The sequence below is a fragment of the Colobus angolensis genome, unplaced genomic scaffold (assembly GCF_000951035.1).
Source record: "Colobus angolensis palliatus isolate OR3802 unplaced genomic scaffold, Cang.pa_1.0 Scaffold299, whole genome shotgun sequence".
In the NCBI taxonomy this organism is placed as follows: domain Eukaryota; kingdom Metazoa; phylum Chordata; class Mammalia; order Primates; family Cercopithecidae; genus Colobus; species Colobus angolensis.
In genome coordinates this window covers 4240332-4260758 of record NW_012116254.1, presented here as the reverse complement: position 1 = coordinate 4260758, position 20427 = coordinate 4240332, and the positions used below count along the sequence as shown (strand labels likewise).

Below are 20427 nucleotides of genomic sequence, written 5' to 3'. Positions count from 1 at the left end.
CCTTTAACAAAATACAATATGTGCCTGGTAATTTTTCTGTTCATTATCTCATTGTTTTCTGTAAGTACAAGGTTAGATTGAATTACTGCGGGCTCCGCCGTCTATTTGTAATTCTCCTTCCATGCCGAGCTGCTAATGAATGGGCAATTTAGTCAATTCTTTGTAACGGCTTCTTCTGTGCGTCAGCCACTTAATTACTCTGAGCCTTTCTCACTGCTGCTTTATTGCACGGAAAGTCGGGGCTGCTTTGAGGGCTTGGCACAGGGATCTCCAGCTTCCAAAAAGGAAAAAAAAAAAAAAAGGAAAAATTGTCAGAGGCAACCAGAATTCTGTATTCTTGCTGCTTCCTGCGGTGGCTGGAGAAACATTCTGTGCCCTCAGCCCACACATCCCCCGTTCCGTCTGCACACAGGGTTTATCTTCCTCCTTCTTTGCTGACAGTTGGCTTAATCCTGGCTGTGGCAGTCACTGTTGGGTGGCAGAAAGGCGCAGGCTCCTCCACAGAGAACAGCATCCTAGGGGAAGGTCCTGATGTTTTAAAGCATTATTATTATTAGCCTGATTAGTATGCCACCTTTCCCCCTTGTCAGTATCTCCAAATCATAGCCAGAGGTCCCATTCTGTGACATCCAATGCTTCCTCTTTGCCTTAATATAGAGCACCTCACCCTTGTGACACAGGGACCTGGATGGGGTGTTTATTATCTCCACTTAACAAAGGGAAACAGCAAGTCCAGGCAGGTGAAGGGACTTACTCGGGTCGATGAACCAGGAATGGCAGAACCAGGACTTGCATCCAGATAACCCAAGATTCCTGTCCTTTTCCCATGCCATTCTTCTGCCCAAGGGAAGACTTAAGAATATTGTCCTGCCACTGAACTCAAGTGTGCCAAGGTGGAAATAGAGTAAGTTGGCTTTAAAGGGAGTGAGACAACTCTGGAAAGGGAGGAGACTTTCCAGTAGTGGCTGAGGGGCTAAAAACCCCCAAGGAACTGGGAACTCATTAAATAGAACATCCGCTTTCAATGTGGCACCTTTGGATACATCTGTCATGCTACCAGGATATTTCTATGTGGCCCAGAGTTATTATAGATACAGTACAATTTATTGTCCAAACTGGGACATGTCTGAAAGTGAAATGAGGCAGGATCATGCTGGAGCCACAGAAGTGAACTGAGACTGTCCGGGGCAAGCTGGGTCGTATGGTCACCAGACCCAGGTAATGAGAATGTGTAAATGCTGTGTGGATAGCGTGTCTTCAGACCCGACTTACTCTGATGATAATTCTTAGAGGGAGTCCCACCAGCTGGATCCACCCCGAGTTTACAGCCATTCCCTGTGTTGTGCATTGCAGTGATGTATATGAGCTACGGGGCATCTTTACCCAAATCCAGAAAGTGATGGATTCCACAAACACTGAGTGAGCACCCACCTAGGTAATAGAGACATAAGAATGAGAAGGCAAGGTTTCCGGCATTTTGATCTGACTGCTCTAGCAGAAGGAAGGTAAATGGTTCTCTAAATGTCACTAATCTCCCCAGATAGCCTCCTGAATGTGCCGGGCTCTTGCTTAGAAAGCTATTGTCTTCCTCTGGGTTCTGGCTCACTCCTCTTCATCCTTTGGATGTCCCCATAAATGTTGCCTCCTTCAGGAAGCCTTCCCTGATCTCCAAGATTATATTAGGACCCCTTTTATTCTATTTCATGACATTGTATACTTTTTAATCTTCATTACTTACCACAACTACAACTAAATTATTTATGTAGTTGTGTGTTCAACGTCTTTCTTTCCCCTCCCCCATTCAACCTTGACCTGTCTGTAAAAGTACAGAGCCTGGCACATAGATCTAGAAAAGTCTGTTAAACTGAACAGAGCCAGCCACTTTTCTGGGTCAAGCTCTAGTTGTTGCCTCTGCTAAAAGCCTTCCTGGGTTGCTGCAGCCTGTTCACCTGTTCTGATCTCTCTTTTCTGAGCTCCGTGTAGCTCACACAGTCTGCAAGCATCACAACACTCTCGATTCTATCCTGGTTGCACCTGTTTTCTACATCAAACTTCAGCATTCTGAAATCAGTTTAATGGGCTGAGACCAGGAAGAGGAGGAGGAGTGGAGAGGAGAGGAATAGAAGCAAATGGTGGAAAATACTGGGATGCATCACACTTGGTAAAGTGAAGGATTATGTCAGGAAACTCATTTCAGTTATGTCTATGTATACACATACACACGCACACACACATGCACACATATACATGTGTGGTTGGTCACAGTGTGAGAAGTGTGTCTTAAACTGAGGCACAGTCCAGAAAGGTTTGCCAACCCTGCCCAAGAGTGGCATTTGTGTGAGTTTGTTGGGAGGAACTAAGTGGGCCTCTGACGCAGTGGTTGCTCACCCCTACCAGACTTTCCTTGCCCAGAGATCTAGGTGGAATCCGGTATTGTACCTGCCGCTCACCTGTGTACACCTCCAGAGAAAGTGAGGGCTTTAAGTGCCAAGGTTCCCCAGGTGGCCTCTCATGCCTATTTCTCTGGTGCTTGCCCGTGCCTTGGGTCTCCAGGGTGGATGGAGCTGCCACATCCTCTCCTGTGGGCTTCTTCAGTAGTGCGGGGTCTCTGCTCCACCTCTGGCAGGGTCTCTCCTCCAACAGGCAGCAGGTCCCCCACCTCTCTGGTTTCTGGTGTCCTGCTGTGGGCCAGACAAGCCATTTTCTCTTTCCTCCTCTCTCCTGTCTGCCGTAGGGGAGCGCTTACTGACATATTAAGGCTTGCTGTTATTTTGCCACCCTGAGCCTCAGTTTTCTCATCTGTCACTGCATCCTCATAGGATCTTGGAGGTAATTCAGTAGCAGAAAGCACATGTGAAGGGACTGGCACAAAGAAAGCACTCAGCAAGCCCTCCCTGCCTCCACCCCTGCTTCTTTCTCTCCCTTCCACCGCAGCAGGGCTGGGGCAGGAAGTGGGCTGAGGGGTTAATGTGGTGCAGGGCTGGGGTTGCTCTAATGCTTTCTGCCATCACAGTCTAGTTCTGTGTGTGCTCAGTGTCCTCCTAGGACAGGACCATGGGCTCTGCATGGAGGTGGTGGACTCTGAACACTGCTGGAGGAAATAACATAGGTTCTTCACTTTTAATACACATGGGTTCAATTTCTATTTCACAGGAAGTGGCACCAGGGGCTCTCCCAAGTCAAGGGCTTTCATATCCTGCCCTTGAGTGTTTATCAGCTAAGCAGGCTCCACGACCATGGAAATGGAAGGTCGAGCACAAACCCCTGTCCTCTTGGAGCTTTCATCCTACAGGTAACAATGGTGATAGAGCACTCCTGTGTGCTGGCCTTTGTTCTAAGCCCTATTTATAAAGTAACTCATTTCATCCTCACAACAAGTCTGTAAGGTGGGTGTTACTTAATCTTAACTCATTTCAACCTCACGACAACTCTACAAGGTAAGTGTGTTAGTCTGTTTTGTCTCACTATAAAGAAAAATCTGAGGCTGGGTTTTTTTTTTTTTTTGAGATGGAGTTTTGCTCTTGTTGCCCAGGCTGGAGTGCAATGGTGGATCTCGGCTCATTGCAACCTCTGCCTCCCGGGTTCAAGCGATTCTTCTGTCTCAGCCTCCTGAGTAGCTGGGATTATAGGTGCCGCTGCCATGTGAGGCTGGGTAATTTATAAAGAAAAGAGGTTTGATTGGCTCACGGTTCTGCAGGCTGTACAGGAAGCACGGTGCCAGCATCTGCTTGGTTTCCGGTGAGGCCTCAGGAAGCTTACAATTGTGGCAGAAGGTGAAGGGAGAGCCAGTGCATAAAATGGTGAGAAACGGAGCAGGAGAGCAGAGAGGGAGGCCCTAGACTCTTAACCAGATCTCTCGTGAGCTAACTGAGCAAGAATTCACTCATCACCAAAAAATGGCGCTAAGCTGTTTATGAGGGATTCACCCCCATGATCCAAACACCTCCCCCCAGGCCCACCTCCAACATTGGAGGTCACATTTCAACATAAAATTTGGAGGGGATAAACATCCCAACCATATCAGTGAGTGTTGGTGAATGCCCGTTTTACACATGAGGAAAGTTGTTGTAGTTCAGAACTCCTGTAACTTTCCCAGGGGTACCTAGGGAATAAGGCAGTAAAACTCAGGTTCAAACCTGGGCAGCCTGGCTCCAACACAGAGCCCAAAGGGAAGGCACGGACTCCTTCAATCACCTTTCAGACGGAATGCAACACTTCAATGCAAGTTGTTTTGGAAAACACCCTGGCAAAAAGCATGTATCCTGGTTTTTAAAAAGTTCATTTCCTTTGATGCAATATTGGGACTTCAAGAAGTTGAATCAAGACCACATATTATAGAAGGAAAGAGAGAAAACTTATCTGCCAGCAAAAAGGTGCTCAGGTCTCATTCTGAACACCAGTCAGCCTGACGTGGCCCTTCTCCCAGGCCCCACTCACCTTGGATACGTTTCCTATGTAACAATAAGGATATGGGTCTGTCTGTCTGCCTCCCCACTAGATACTCTGATTAATGAGGGTGGGGACTCTGTTTTATCAACCACTGAATTCTTACACTTAACAAGAGACCAGCATACATTGAACCCTTAATAATTATCTACAGAAAGAAAAGGTGATAATGGCTAAGTCTACATGGTGTTGCCTGTAAAATTCTTTTTTTTTTTTTTGTTTAAGATGGAGTCTCACTCTATCACCAGGCTGGAGTGCACTGGTGCGATCTCAGCTCACTGCAATCTCTGCGACCCGGGTTCAAGCTATTCTCTTGCCTCAGCCTCCTGAGTAACTGGGACTACAAGTGCACACCACCACACCCAGCCAAGTTTTGTATTTTTAGTAGAGACAGGTTGTTGGCCAGGATGATCTCGATCTCTTGGCCTCGTGATCTACCTGCCTCAGCCTCCCAAAATGCTGGGATTACAGGCATGAGCCACTGTGACTGACGCCTGTAAAATTCTTTTACCTTTGCTGCATGTTTACAATTTTTCAAAGTAGAATGTTGGGGGAAAAATAGAGTAAACAAAGGAAATATATAAGCATATTATAATAATTTAAAATATGTTTATGCATGTGACAAAATGGCAGGAAACAAACTAAGATGACATCTGCAAAAATGTATGTGGAAAAAATGGTAGAAGAAAATATTAGGTTTTGCGAGTTTGCCGTTACTTTTAATTAGAGTCCCAATATTGCGTCAAAGGGAATAAACTTTTAATTTGCCATTAAAAGTAATGGCACAGTTACTTTTGCACCAACCTAATACATAGAATTTTAGTAAGAGTTTGGGATGGCACTGTGCATGATTTTAACATTTCACTTTTCTTGTATTTTCTATATCCTTTGCAATGGACATGTTTAACTTTCATAATGAAATCAATTTCTTTTTGTCTGCTATGAGTCCTTAGCCTGGGTTTCTGTAACAAAACAATAGGTCCCATTTTTAGCAAACCCATTGCATGAAAACCTGGACAGACTTGGACTCCATAGCAGAAATCTGTGCTTTACAGCAGGATTTCCAGCTGTGCTGCTTTCCGAGGCCAGTCCTCTGAAGACGTGACCGAGTAAACCAGTCCCCATGGCTGATGTCAGGTGGTGGCAGCCCCAGCCTCCTTGACTTAGAAGAAGTTGGCCCTTCACCAAGAGGGAGTCAGCCTTCCCCTCTTTGTCTCCCAGGTCTGGAGGCTGCAGAGGCCCTGTGGCCATCAGCTGCCTCGCACACAAGGGCACAGTGCCCTGAACAAACAGGTGATAGATAGTCCAGCTCTTTCCCCACAGAGGCCAACTCTCACATCCCCTGGGAGAGGTGCATGCCAAGAGACCCCATCCAAGCTGACCTGGCCCATCAACAATGCCACACACCTCTGCCCACACCTCAAACCACCCTCATCTCCCCAGCTTGGCCACGGTGATGGAGTCTGCTGAAGACCCCCAGAGCAGTGATTTTCTGTGACTACTCCCATGCAACCACCATGCTCCTGCCCACCAGCCTCTCCATACTGCCCATATCCCTAGTACCCAGCCATGGGCCTCAGACACGTAGCAATGAACGAGACCAATGCTGATGTCCTGCCAGGAGGGACTTTGCAACGCTACTGGAAGCTTCTGAACTGCTGTTTCTGACCCAACTCTCACCAGCAGTGCTCTTGAGCAAGTTTTAAAATCTCCATGGGTGGCAACTTCCATCTTTCAAAAGGAACTAACATTTATTAAGCACCTATAATCAGTCAGAGGCTATGCTGTGAGCCCAGTTAATTCTCACCTGATATTTTGGGGTCTAATTATGATCTTCATTTTCCCAGTGAGGTAACTGAGGCTCAGGGAGGTTAAATAACTTTAATAAGGTCAAAACTCCTAAGTGACTAAACCCAGATTTGAGCAAAAGTTCTAAAACTATAATTGTCAAACAAATGAAAGGAATTATGAACGTTTTGAACCTCCAGGCACTCTCTTTGACAATACAATTGGAGAGCTAGTTGTCAGTGGTTCACATCTTACTGGGAATTAATAAGAAGGATTTCTTCCCTGACCACTATCCAGTACGCAGTTATCACAGGAGGGAACTTAGCAGTCATTTACATTATAATATGAGTTAATCAGAAGGCTTTCCACTTGACAGCTGTCCAGGACGGTGACTAGGAACAAAACACACTTCCACTAACTTCTCTTTGTGACTAAGGAGTGGATTTCTGCATGTGATTTCAGATCATTGAGAGAACCAGGAGTGTTGACTTCCCACCCAGTGGGACTAGGAACTGGGAAACTGCCTGGAATCCAACCTCTAAATCCAGTGTGGAGCAGAGAAAGCAGCTGTGGCTCCCAGGCCAGGATCTCTGGGCTGTGTGACCTTGGGCAGGCCTTTCTTCCACCCTGAACTCCAGTGTCCTCTCAAATGAAACCTGGGGGTTCGTCCAGTGTCAACTCTATGGTTTCATATGTTAGTGCTGGTATTGGGCTCATCTCAAAGTTAAGGGTTTCCACCATGCCCTTAAGAAGAATTTCAGATGTAGGATGGCATTGCGGGGCAGAAGGGTGGGTCATCTCCTCACTCTGCACTTAGGGATGACCCTGAAGGAGAGATTCAAAAGTGCTGTCACTCACTCATTACTGACCTTGGTTACAGCCTGTCCCTTCTTGCTTTGAAATTAGCTATCTCCCTGTCTCCTGCATGAGACCCTGGGCTTTTGAAAGCAGAGGTTGCATTTTGTCACCTCCAAACCCTCAGCTTCTTTCATCATGCCTGGCACCATGATGCTGCAGTTGCTCATTGCAGGTTTGGTGAATAAATGAACAAAATAATGGAATTTGTGCCTATAGAATTAATTTCATAAGGCTTTATCTTACTGAGGAGATACCATTCTGGAAGCCAGAAGACACAACTTACATTTGACCCCGGCTCTCATTTTCTACCCCTTCCCTTCAACCACTTACAAGAGGCAACTCCCGCTTAATAGACAGAAAAACTGAGACCCAGATAGGACACATGACTTGGAATTTTACTTATGCAAAGCAGGAAGGGACCAGAGATTCTCTATTATCTTTTAGATTCCTTAATATTATATATGAGGAAATTGAGGCCCAAGAAGTGAGGCAATGATGACAGGAGGTCCCACAGCTCAGCAGTGGTATGGTGGAGACAAGATTCCAGCTCCCAAATCATAGTCTAGAGCCACTTAACACAGAGCTCAGGCAGCCCTGGTATATAGCTCCAGGTTCCCATGGCAACTACGTGGAACAAACCATCTTCTTTGGGTAGCATTGATTAATTCTTTATATTGCTTTTCTCTTTCTTTGAGGGGAAGTATACCCTTCACTCTCCCTAGACAGACTCATTTATGAAAGGAAGAGATTAGGATGCCTTCCAGAAACAGGTATCCAGATAGTAAATGAAGATCCTGGCTGATAGAGGCCTGAGAAGGTCTCAGGATTTGCCAGTGCCTCTAAGTAGAATTAGTGACAGGGAAAAAAACCATTCTGTGATCTGTTTGGAATTCCTTGGCTTATCATTGACACCCATTTCTGCACATCTCTTTCTGAGTAGTAACAGCCCTTAACCAAATGAAAATATGTGACAGGGCCCTGGCAGTTCATGCTTTCCAAGAGGTTTTTACCGTATTTATTTCATTGATTCTATGGTGTAGACAGGGCAGGTATTGCCATTTTACACATGAGGAAACTGAGGCCCAAAGAGGTGAAGTTCACAGCACTAGTGTAGAATTCCTCAGCAGGTGAAATTGTCCTTGTCTGAAAAGAGGCCAAAGAGTCAGCACCTGGGAGGTGTCAGACACTTGCGAGATCCCTGGATAGCTCAGTGAGGGCTCAGCCACGCAGAGATGGAAAGGGGGCCTGTGAGGGGGCAGACAACAAACAACTCACTAAACTGAGATCCCCACATGTTGTAAATTCCATGGAGGAAACACATGGAGGAACACCTTCAGGATGGCTGGGAAGGTAATTCTAAGAGGCCAGCATTTCATTTAAAAACCAAATGGTAGGAAAGGGGCAGTACAGGATGAGAGAGAAAGAGACATTGCTTGGTGGAAGCAGCAAGCCCTGAAGTACCAGCACCCTGAGAGGATGTGGTTCATATCCCCAGGGAAGAGGAAGGAAACCAGTGAGGGACCAGTGTGGAGTAAGGAAGGGAGGAGAGGATCTGGGGGTGAGACTGGATGAGTAGACAGGGGCCAAAGTATTTCAGGCCTTCTAGGACAGGTAAGATGTACACATACTATCAAATGCACATTTACTCCCTTATACGCAAACATATGGGCATCTGCACACCCAACCACACATATGCACATACATGTGTGCCTAACATGTTCACATGTGAGCACTAACTGACATACACAAACTTACTTGAAAAAGCACGTACACACAGAAGCACAACTCTCTTACACACATTATCATCTGCACTTAAACACACCTGCTCACCTATCCACACTGATTGCACCCACATGCACATTCATATCCACACAAAAGCACAAACACACATTCTCTCCTGTGCATGCATGCTTTGTTTCATAGATGCACACATTTCTACGTGCATGCACACTTGCCCACTCACACATAGGTACTCACACGTGCATGTGTACAGCCTACAAGAAGCCCAGCTCAGACAAGCTCTCAGCCACAGATAAACTTCTCTGCTGGTTGGTTATAATCTTTCATTGGAACTGACACGTTGATAGCCCCAGTTTTTCTAGGAAGTGACCTTCATGCCGGCTATTGATTTCTAGTGACTATCAGGCGCCTGCCACTGGAGTGACAGGCCCGGTCAGAGGTCAGCCCTTAAATAAAGCTTCTGGATTACTAAGCACCAGCCACTCCAATGAAAATGGAAATTGGCATCCCTGGCTCCCTTTTATGTGGAGTGTTTCCGCTGATGGGGTTTCAGCTCCGGGTGACCACCTGCCCCCCTCTCCCAGACCCAGGGTGCTGTGGATGCCCACAGGTGTCTGTTTTACCAGGGAACTGGACCGAAGGCTGTAGGCGGTGACAGCTACCATGGCCTAAAGCTTCCTGGATTCTGCCTTCTAGCAACATCTGGGGTTGTCCCTATAAGCTTGACATTCAAGTAACAGGCAATTGCTACAGGTTCCAAGACCCACAGGTGACCGGCTTTGTGGTCTTGGGCAGGTGGTCTCATCTCTCTGGGCTTTGGTTACTTCCACCATTTCTGCCTCATCCACACATGCTTGTTCATCTCCTTCCATTTCACAAGGCTGGGATCCAAATAAATGAAGAGGAAGTGTACAAAGTTGTATACGAAACAGCACAAGAAGATGATGCTACTAGCATCATCTTAAAACATTTTAAAAATATCACAATTGTGAATTATAAAATTCTACTTAATTAAATCACATGTTTATTTGATGATCCAGGTAGCCCCTCTGGTTGCTGCAGCATCTTGGGGTCTCGTGGCAAGCAGAAGTTATGGGATGGGAAAGGGCTGAAGGAGGCTTTGCCTTTTGCTTCTCCTGACGGGAACACAGATGGAGTTCCCACTGCTTCACCTGGCATTCGGGACTTGTGACAGCCTTCCAGCTGATCACAATCAAATCTAACAGCCAAACACCACCCCTGAAACATACCCTGTGCTTCTACTTCCATTAGTACCTACGCCCCCCACCAACACCGTCCACCGTCGTGGCTTCGCCCTGAATGCACCTTCTCTGCCCTCTATCTGTGTAAGCACACCACCCCCAGCCTAGCCTACAATCCTCATCCTCCTCGCAGCCTGCCCAGATGACATAGCTCATACAATCCAGGAATCCACGAATAGTCCTTTCTCCTCTTTGGCTTTGGGAAGTGCATTCAGCCTTCCTTCTAAATAAGGCTGGCAATAATTTTCACCTCAAATATGGATTTACCACAACAAAAACCCTTGTCTTGAATAATGTGGATTGGAAAAAGCAGAAAGGGCTGCCAGCTGCCAGCTTCCTAGTATTCCTCCAGTGCAAACATCTGTGCCTTCCTGACTCTACCTGTACATCTAATGACCTTTCTGGCCTGTGTGTTCCTTTGGAACAGGGGTCATAAAATGAAGTTTGCATGTCTTGAAGGGAGGATAAGCAGAAATTAGAAATGTCATCAAATTAATTATTTGGCAAAGGAAGTGATTTGTTTAACAACATCAGGGAGGCAAGAGTTGCTGGTGGAACCTGAAACTCAGATTAAATCACCCATATTGAAGGGAAGAAGCCCAAGCAATCTAGGTGAGTCCATCAGCCAGACCCTTAGCCACAACTTGCACCAGAGCAGAACCAACTGGGGACCTCTTGGCCTGCAAGACAGCAAGGGGGCATGCAATTCAGGGAAAGGGGTCAAGAAGAATTCAGGGTCGTACAATTTATATGTGTGGTTGGACCACTTTACTGGCTTATATATAACTTAATGCCTACTCCAGATTCTACAAAACAAATCTGGGGACAGGCACTCTGGGAATAGGCTTGTTTTACTTAATAAGCACAGAAGATATTCATGAATTTGTCACTTACTTCTAGAGAGGGTTTAAGGCAAGTTATAATTAAAGACTTACATGCAATTGTTAAAATAGCAGTAGCAACCACTTGACCACTTTCCTATATTTTAAAATTCAAATATTTCACTTTTATAGAGATGGAATCTCCTAGCTTATAGACTGATTTAAAGGGCTCTACCATACCCCACCCAGCGAGTTCTACACCAACCTAGTAAAGTGACTGAAATGTCATAGAGTGCACTGGTTTGATTGAGAAATCCCTAGGGATCTTTTACAATGTAAGCATCCCTGGGAGGGGTTCTAACTTTCTCCCACCACCCTGGGTCCTGTGGGTCAGATGTTGTTATGGTGCAAAGGGGTTGCTCCAGGGCACAGAAAGGGGAGCTCTGGGGAAGATGGGCTGTGGGGAAAAAGAGGCCCTGAGTAACATAGTGGAAATAGCGGGAGGACACGAAATCAGCATCCTCTGCCGTAGGTCCAGTATGCCACCATAGAACATTCAGGGCCCCACATGCCCTGTTTGCCAAGCCCTTACACTGAGAACAAGGACACAAGGCCGCAGCAATGTGCAGGAGACTTCAAAAACAAAAACAAAACAAAACAAAACAAAACAACAACAACAACAAAACTGGATTTTAAACCTAGCTTAGCTCTCACTTCTCAGGCCTCAAGATAATCACTTCCCTCTCTAAACTTCAGTTTCCTCATCTGCAAAGTGGGGTCAGGTATTCCAACGATACAATAAATGGTTGCAATGATTAGGCAACACAGTGTTCATAAAATATTTGCCATCTGTTTATGCTGTCCCAGAAATGGTTATTGTTCGGGGGACATGCATGCCTGCCATGGTCATAGCTCAGTAACTCACTGTCCAATTTGTCTTACCTTTAGAGCTGCCCAGCAGTTCTCAAAGGGGGTGAGTTTTCTTCTCCCCCAGGGGACAATTCAGCAATGTCTGACATCATTTTTGGTTGTCACATCTGGGACAGGGGTGCCACTGGCCTCTAGAGGGAGGAGGCAAGGGATGCTGCTCAACATCTTACCATACACAGGACAGCCTCAGGCAACAAAGAATTATCTGGCCCCAAATGGCAGTAGTGCCAAGAGTGAGAAACTCTAAATAGAGCCCCTCTCTTTAAGAGATTATTTTCCAGTTTTGTCTTCCCCTTAGTAGATTAGCACAACAGTTCTGAAACCCTTCCATGTCCCGAGTGCCACAAAGACTCGGGGGCTGCATGAGGAGCTGCTGCCTGCCTCTCCTCACCCTGAGGCCACTCAGCCAGATGGCAGAGGGGTCAGTGGCAACCAAACATCTAATGACGTGTGACAAGTCTGGCCAGACAGCAGGCCCAGGATGGGCCCCTTCGAGGCCACTCATTGGGCAAGGGAGACTCATAAATAACAGCACAGTGACAGCCCAAGTCTTGCTCAGTGGGAGGGACGAAGCTCTGCCTGGCTCCCAGCCCCTGGGGCAGGCCTTTATGGGACAGGGCTCCAGCGGGAGGGACTGAGACAGGGCTGAGGATCCCATGTACAGTGAACGTGCTGGTGAGACATCAAGGAGCCTGTCATTGGAGTGTCTGTCCTGACGGTGACTGCTTTGGCCACATTAGCTCTATTCCTGATGGTGAACTATTTCTAATTTCCAACCTGGTGCAATTTTGGGCTTCAAAGCATTTGCCCAGCAAAGCATGTGTGATAAGAGGCACAGTGGTAAGGTGGCAAGCTTATTGAAAATCCAAATTTCAGTCTCAAGCCCCGCTCATTTTGCTATTTGCACTTGAGCCTCCAGCTCCTCATCTGTTAAATGGGGATGCTTGAGCAGTAAAAGTGCTAATTCATGAGACATTATGTGTGAAGCAATAAATTAGTGGAAGGAATGATGATGATGATAATGATTATGATTATGATTTTTCAACCATTTGGGAAAAAATAATTTATACTGGGAAAAAAAGCATACCTTCTGATGCTCTAAAACTATTAATCAGTCTTTAGGTTTTTAGGCAGTTCCAAATAGGCTCTTTGCAATAATAATAGTAATAATGATACCCATATTAAACAGCGCTTTTATTTTCACATTTATTTTTCTCAAGCCTCACGTGGCTTAAAATGGGACCTGTTTCCAATGATGCATATTCTTCTAAAATAAAAGTGAAAAAAATCGAAATGAGCTGCTGGTATACAGACCTGCTTTGCTTTTTTGTTTATGGAAGTCCTGGTTCAGATGGCACGCTAGGGCAGGAAGGCCACTGAACTGAGGCTGCTGCCTCTAAGCATAGCATTCAGCTGATTTGGGTCTCAGTTTTGTCACAAAACAGGGATAATAATTTCTTCCCAATTATCTCAGGGCTGCTGTATTAGTGTGACCATGCATGTGGATGCTTCATGATAAAGTTAAAGCATCATCCCACAAGAAAGTCTTACTACCATGATCATTATCTTCATTATTATTGTTGATTATTCTTCATAATGATGTTTGCAAGATGGAGTTACTCCAAAGCACCATTTCTGTGAACCGTTTTGAGATACTTTCACTAAAGTCTCTGCATGCATATGAAGAAACTGACCCTTTAAGCACCACTTCTGAAATCTAGGCTGTTTCTGAATTCTGAACAACTCCCCACCCCCTTCTTTTTATTTCTGGCTGGAAAGCTGGGCTCAAGAAAGGGACCTCCCTCCTGGCCCTTGCCTTGTAACTCTTCTATAGAAATGGCTCCATTGGCCTAAGACCTCAGATGCCAGTTTTCAGCCAGGAGCACACTTTTGCAGGGAGGGTTATAAATCAAAGCCTGGGTTCTAATGAAACCACTGACACAACTTTAACTGTAACAAAGCGCACCCAGGCACCACTCAAGAGAAATCAGAGGCACAGAGCAAGTATTCCAGGCACCAGGGCACCTGGGGGGCCTTCCCCCTCCCTTTTGTCTCTCCTTCCCCTTTTCTTCCTCTTCTCTCGTACATTGCTGATTTTTCCCTGTGTAATTCCTATAGCATCTCTAACTACTGGCTTATTCTGCAGCATCTTTGGGAGTCAGCCTCATGGCCAAGCTGCAGACCCTGCCGTCATAGCTCCCCTAGGGAGACCCCTTTCCTGGCCCCCTCAGGGGGCAACGGGGCAGAGCCTGCACTGTTGTAGGCATCAGAGGATGGTGAAGGGCGAAGCCCTGGATTCAGGCAGGACACTGCCCTAGTCCTGGCTCAGACACTTACTGATTGATTATGCATCCTTTTTGGTGAGAGTTGTAACCCCTCTAAGACTCAGTATTTATATCTGTAAAATGGGGATAACAACAGCATCTCCCTCAAAAGGCTATTGAGTTGATTAAATGAGACAGATAAGGACCGGGAGGAGGGGGGGAACAAAGGGACAGCTGTGGCTTCAGCTGCTGAGGACCTTTCTGGTCACTTCTAGGAGCCAGCCCCTATCCAGACTGGTTTTTGTTTGTTTGTTGAGACAGAGTCTAACTCATACCATCTCGGCTCACTGCAACCTCTGCCTCCCGGGTTCAAGTGATTCTCCTGCTTCAGCCTCCTGAGTAGCTGGGGTTACAGGCATGTGCCACCATGCCTGGCTAATTCATTAGTTTTTTTTTATTTTTAGTAGAGATGGGGTTTCACTATGTTGGCTAGGCTGGTCTCGAACTCCTGATCTCCAGTGATCCGTCTGCCTCGGCCTCCCAAAGTGCTGGGATTACAGGCATGAGCCACTGCGCCCAGTCTGACTGGTTTTATACAGAACCATAGACAGTTACTCCCACAATTTGATTTCAGAAGACTGAAAAGGGCACATCTATTTCAAATATCTATTACTATTGATGTCATCGATTCACCGCTATCAAGTTATCTGAATTAAAAGTTATTCAAGGCCTGAAACAATGCTAGGTGCATGCAGTGTGCTCTCTCATTAGCTCACCCTTAAGTGAGAGAATTAGAATTAAGAGCTTGAGGAATAGGCAGGGCTCAGTGGCTTATGCCTGTAATCCCAACACTTTGGGAGGCCGAGGTGGGCAGATCACTTGAGTCCAGGAATTCGAGACAAGCCTGGCCAACATGGCAAAACCATATCTCTACTAAAAATACAAAAATTAGCCAGGCTTGGTGGTGTGCACCTATAGTCCCAGCTACTCAGGAGGCTGAGGCAGGAGAATCACCTTAACCTGGGTAGCGGAGGTTGCAGTGAGCCAAGATGGCACCATTGCACTCCAGCCTGGGTGATAGAGACTGTCACAAAAAGGAAAAAAAAAAAAAAAAAGAGCTTGAGGAATACCCAAGCTCTTAATCTCTCAACATGAAGAACTGAGTCCAAGACAGCAGGGCTCTCCTGCAGGTGGATGAAGTTTCTGAGCCTCATCCAGTTTGAGTTAATGCTCCAAAAGTTCTCCCTGAATCACCCAGCTCCTCCTCCTCTCCCTCCTTTGAGTTCCTGAAGCATTTACTATTTTCACCATGTTTTTGGCACTGGACAGGGTCTCCTCAATTAGACTGTAAGTTTCCTGACATCACAGAATGTGCTCAGAATTTCTTGAAATTTCCTGGAGGACCTTGTTTCATCAGCTTAGTCTAATTATGATGATCCAAGTGTTTCTAGTAACAGAGGTTTCACTGTTACTAAAACTCACTAATAACAGGATTTTTGTTTGTTTGTTTGTTTGTTTTTTGAGACAGAGTCTCACTCTGTCTCCTAGGCTGGAGTGCAGTGGTGCAATCACAGCTCACTGCAACCTCTGCCTCCTGCGTTCAAGTGATTCTCCTGCCTCTCCTGTCTTCCTGCCTCCCGAGTAGCTGGGATTACAGGCCACGCCACCACATCCAGCTAATTTTTGTCTTTTTAGTAGAGTCGGGGTTTCGCATGTTAGCCAGGCTGGTCTTGAACTCCTGACCTCAAGTGGTCCACCCCCCTCAGCCTCCCAAAGTGCTGGGATTACAGGCATGAGCCACCACACCTGGCCTCTAATAACAGAGGTTTCTTACTCACATGGATGAGATGCCCATGGAATCTCAGTGGTTCATCTGCACTTTGACACTTATGCTCACATTTCATGGCCAGACAGGTCACATAGTTGACAGGGACAAGGATGCATAATCCTCCCACATAAGGCAGACTAACGGGGGGCAGTGGGGTGGCAGTAAAGATTTTGAACAATAATACAACCTATCGCAGACCTAGAATATTATTTTCTACAAAACTGTTACTCAATAAATATTGAATGGGAATGATGAGACAAATATCCTAAGACAGAAATATTTGAACACACTTCTCTGGTCTACACTAACCAATGAAATGTTGGGGTACTGATTCTCATGGCCAAGTGATAAACTGAAACCAAATCAGCCCTCTGGCTGGAGTGTGGTTGAGGTAGGTGAGACAGGCCCAAGGTCACCTAGGAAAATGCTGCTGTAAGGAGCTACGACTCCTTACAGCACACTCACTCCTTACAGCACACTCACTCACACACTAGGACTCCTTACAGCACACTCACTCTCCCTCTGGGAGGCAGGATGGCATCTGAAGAGGAGCTGGCATTCCAGGATGGAAGACTTCAGCTTAATAGATGAAGACATTTCCCAGACCAAGAGACTCCCATATCTGCAGTCCCTACTCTGGGTGGCATGAAGGCAGGGGCTGCTGTCTTTGAGGATGCCATGCAGGGGATTCCGGCAGTGAAGAGAAAATTGGTCTAGAGACCCAGGACTGACTCTTCTAGCTTTAAAAGTTTGTCCCAAACCTCAGAGGAATCTGCATTTCAATTGTGAGGCCAATACTCTCCAGAACACGCAGAAGTAAGGTGAGATGAAACGTGTCAAAGACCCCAAATAACATACTGTGAAGGACCAGGGAAAGGGGACAGGTCACTCGGCTTCCTGGGACTTAAGTGGGTCCCAAAGGCCAGGCTTTGTAGGGGTTACAGGTTGGATCGGAGGATAGGAGTTCGAATGTGCAAGACAAAAGCCTGGTTTAGTGCAGGGACACCTCAGGTGGTGCCCCTTCCCTTCTCTTCCCCCTCCCTCCAGTGCACAGGGTCCCAGGAAGTGAAAGAAATACAATCTGCACATGACTCAAAGGAGCTGCTGCTGCCACCACCGCCTTTCAGATGCTTTCTCCAATTCAGGTTTGCATCTTATTTTCCTGCGAACTTTTTTTTTCCTTCCCTTTGCCATTCTGGCTTTTGTTGATATAACCTCAATTTCTTACTGTCTTTCAAAGCCTTTATTCCCCAAATTGAGGGAAGGAATTTTTAATGTCACGCTAGGTCTCTCGCCAGGCCAGTTGTCTTTTTCCAAATCAGTCAGGTGCTCAGGGTAGCTAAGGATAGAAAGAGGCTTGGCAGACAGAGGGAGAGAGTCAATAGCAAGGAGGAAAACAGCAACTGCAACTGATGAAGGTCCCCGAGGTGATTTGCAAATCTGCTGAAATCCTGAACAAGCTTTGATTTAACCCAAGCTTGAAATGGCTTTTATTTACTGTCTATTGTGGAATAAATGACATCTCATAAACAGGCTTTATCCATTACCCCAGAATGGAGAGCATGCTGTTAGGGACATTTTATCCTCTTGATATCAAAGGAGATATGCCGGGGTGTGTTATTACAAATAGAAAAATCAATGCTGAGACACACACATCTGAAATTTCATTTTCGTCCAACCACATTTTCAAAGCTTAAAAAAAAAAAAAAAAAAAGGCAATCGCTAATAAAAATGACTTCAGAACCGGAGGATTTACCAAGCCTGAGCAAAGGACCGGCTGGGACCAAGCCCAGACAGTGAATAAATCTGACTCTGTCCTGGGGCCATTTCCTGCTCTGCCTCCCACACAACCCAGCCTGCCCAGGGCTGCCCAAAGCAGAACCTTCTCTCCCCCACTCCCAGCCTCCTTGGTCTCTACTCTAGGCCATGCCCAAACACTGTTTATGCCCTCCAGGTACCACCTTGCTAGCTGTACTCAGTCCTCCCATCCCAATCACACACTATATTTGGCAGCAGACCACATGGAAAATGCCAGAAACGTCCAGAGGCCATTGCTGTTTCTCCCAGGTCCCTCCCACCTGAAGGGCAGGGGCTCCTGAATCTTTCAGGTATGTGTGAAAGTGAAAAGGCCCCCATGGAGTGAGGAAGGAAGCTTAGCCATTCTCCAAGCAAAGGCTCAGTCCCGCCTCTCACTGACCTTAATGCCATTTCTGCCAACCACAACCCCTCTTTCCGAGATAAGTATGGGAGAGAAATACTTTTAGCTTTTCAGAAAATTTTCTTAAAGACACCATCCCAAGGCTCCATCACATTGTGTGATCTTGTATTGGGGTGAATTTCTGGTTTAGAACCTTGTTTTTGCACGAGGCTGTAAGCTCAAGGAGGCCTGATGTTGTTCTCTTTATGTTTCTAGTGCTGAGCACAGTGTGTGGCACAGAGTAGCTGCCCAATAAATGCTAGTTGAATCCAAGAGATGTGCAGGCTGGTTGCAGAGACAAGAATGCCTGGCTAGACACCATGGAGGTGCTAGAAGCCAATCTCAGCCATCTGAAATGAAATACTTCAGTTCTTGCCTTGAGGGCTGAACCACATGGAGTTTGCTGGTTTCACACAGTCAGTCACATTTGACACAGGAATGGCTTACTGAGTTCACTGAGGAAAATGGACCAGTAGAATTTGCTTGGTTTTAAGACCTCATGCAAGAAATCCTGACCTGCCTCCCTCCCAGAAAAAAAGAAAGGTATTGGTAAGATGTGAATAGGAATGGAGAGCTGGGCACAAACGTGTGCCCATTCCTAGAGAAAGAACTTGGCATTTCAGAACAGGCAGAGCATCAAGTTTCATTTAATCTAATGCAGTCTCTTTAGAGGTGGGGAAACTGAGGCCCAGAAAGGGGGGGTTGATTCATCGAAAGTCACACAGAAAACTGTGGCCATGTGTGGACCAGTGTTTGAAATCCCTGATCCCATTCCTGACCCCCTTGCTGTACCTGAAAAGAATCCAGAGAGAGAACATAAGCATGAGGGAACCAACGTAGCAATCATTGCAAAGGCAACCGCAGTGTTGGTCTCTTTTATCATGGTGGTGGTTTTATTTAAATAATCACATAACGACGAATGTGTTGAAAAGCATCCACACTGTGCAAATGGTATTTTTGCTGTTTTAAAGAGGCACCACTCTTGTTTTCTCTACAACCTTTACTTGTTTGAAGGCCACTGATCAGAACTGGGACATGCTGACTCCTGACGCATTTTGGGAAGAAAATTCCCTGAAAGGTGTGTCCCCTGCTCCCACAGAGACATGCTGTCTATTTCTTCCTCGAGTGTTGCATAAAGCTTTGAGAGAATAGCCTAAGCCAGCCAATACAACGGCGATTCCGCCCAAGATAGGCGGCAGTATTTAAATAAGGTTTCAATAGGAAGGAATGGTCTCTTTGGACTAGGTCTGTGATGTAGTTATCAGGAGGAGAAATTTGTAGAACCCATTACCCGCCACTCCTTCCCCCAGGAAATCCCTTGTTTGCGGAGCATGAATCTCTCCGGCTTTGGCTGGCTTTTACGCCCTGGATTGTCCTGGGTAAACATCTGTCTCACACCGTGTTTATAAAAAAGAGGCATTTGTGCCTTTGATTGTTTCAAGGTTTCTGCAGCACCCGTGCGTTCTTTCTCTCCTCCTGCCTTCCCCTACCCAGCTCACCCGCTCCTCCTGAGTAAACAATCCCCCATGTTGATTTTGGCCCCTTTTGGTATCGTAGTGCTTTGCTTTGTCCAGAACAAGGAAAATGCATACCACAACTCACCTGCTCCACCTTGAGATAGAGAGTTTTTCATAACAAAGGCAGTATATCTTAACTGGATTATTATTATCATTTATCACACAAAATTTTTTCAAACACTTCCTCTAAGCAGAGCATTGAGGTAGATGTGATACACTACACAGAGACCCAATTCCTGTCTCAAGTAGCTCACAGTCTTATTGAAGAGTCAGCTTGCAAACATTCAATGTGACGGCTCTACCTGCCTAAGCCATAGGGCTTTGACGGGGCAGGGAATTTGTCACTGTTCTTATTGTTAGTGAAACTGAGCCTCTCATCTTCAGTCCTGAGGTGGTTCAAACCCATACATGGGCCAGGCCTCTCAATTGTCTGCTCCTGGAAAGAATATGGCAAACAGTTTCCTTTTATTCTCACATCTCTCTTTGTAGGACTTCCTTGCATGGCTGAGTCAGGCCACTGGTGAGTATCACTCCATTAGAACCTCTACGAACTAGAACTCAACAATATTCCTGGTGGTTAGGAATATATATATATATTTGCATCACTTCAATTTAGATCAGAAATGAATTACAAGAAAATTATGCCATCAAACAGTAAGAATTTCTTTTTAAAAGAAGACGTAAACAAAGCTTGGCTTCAATGTAGTTGAAGCTCCTTCACCTCCAGTTATGGATTAGACAGTGAGCACTGCTGTCTTCAGAGAAATGGCTAGAAG

General features: G+C 46.0%; 1 long non-coding RNA gene across 1 annotated transcript; it reads right to left on the bottom strand.

The window, feature by feature from the left end:
* Positions 1-31: 31 nt before the first annotated feature.
* LOC105517010 lies at positions 32-20087 on the bottom strand. The gene is made up of 2 exons (XR_001002591.1): positions 19954-20087; positions 32-528 (listed from the first exon to the last, which is right to left on the bottom strand). It is a non-coding gene; the product is annotated as an uncharacterized LOC105517010 (long non-coding RNA).
* Positions 20088-20427: the final 340 nt, after the last annotated feature.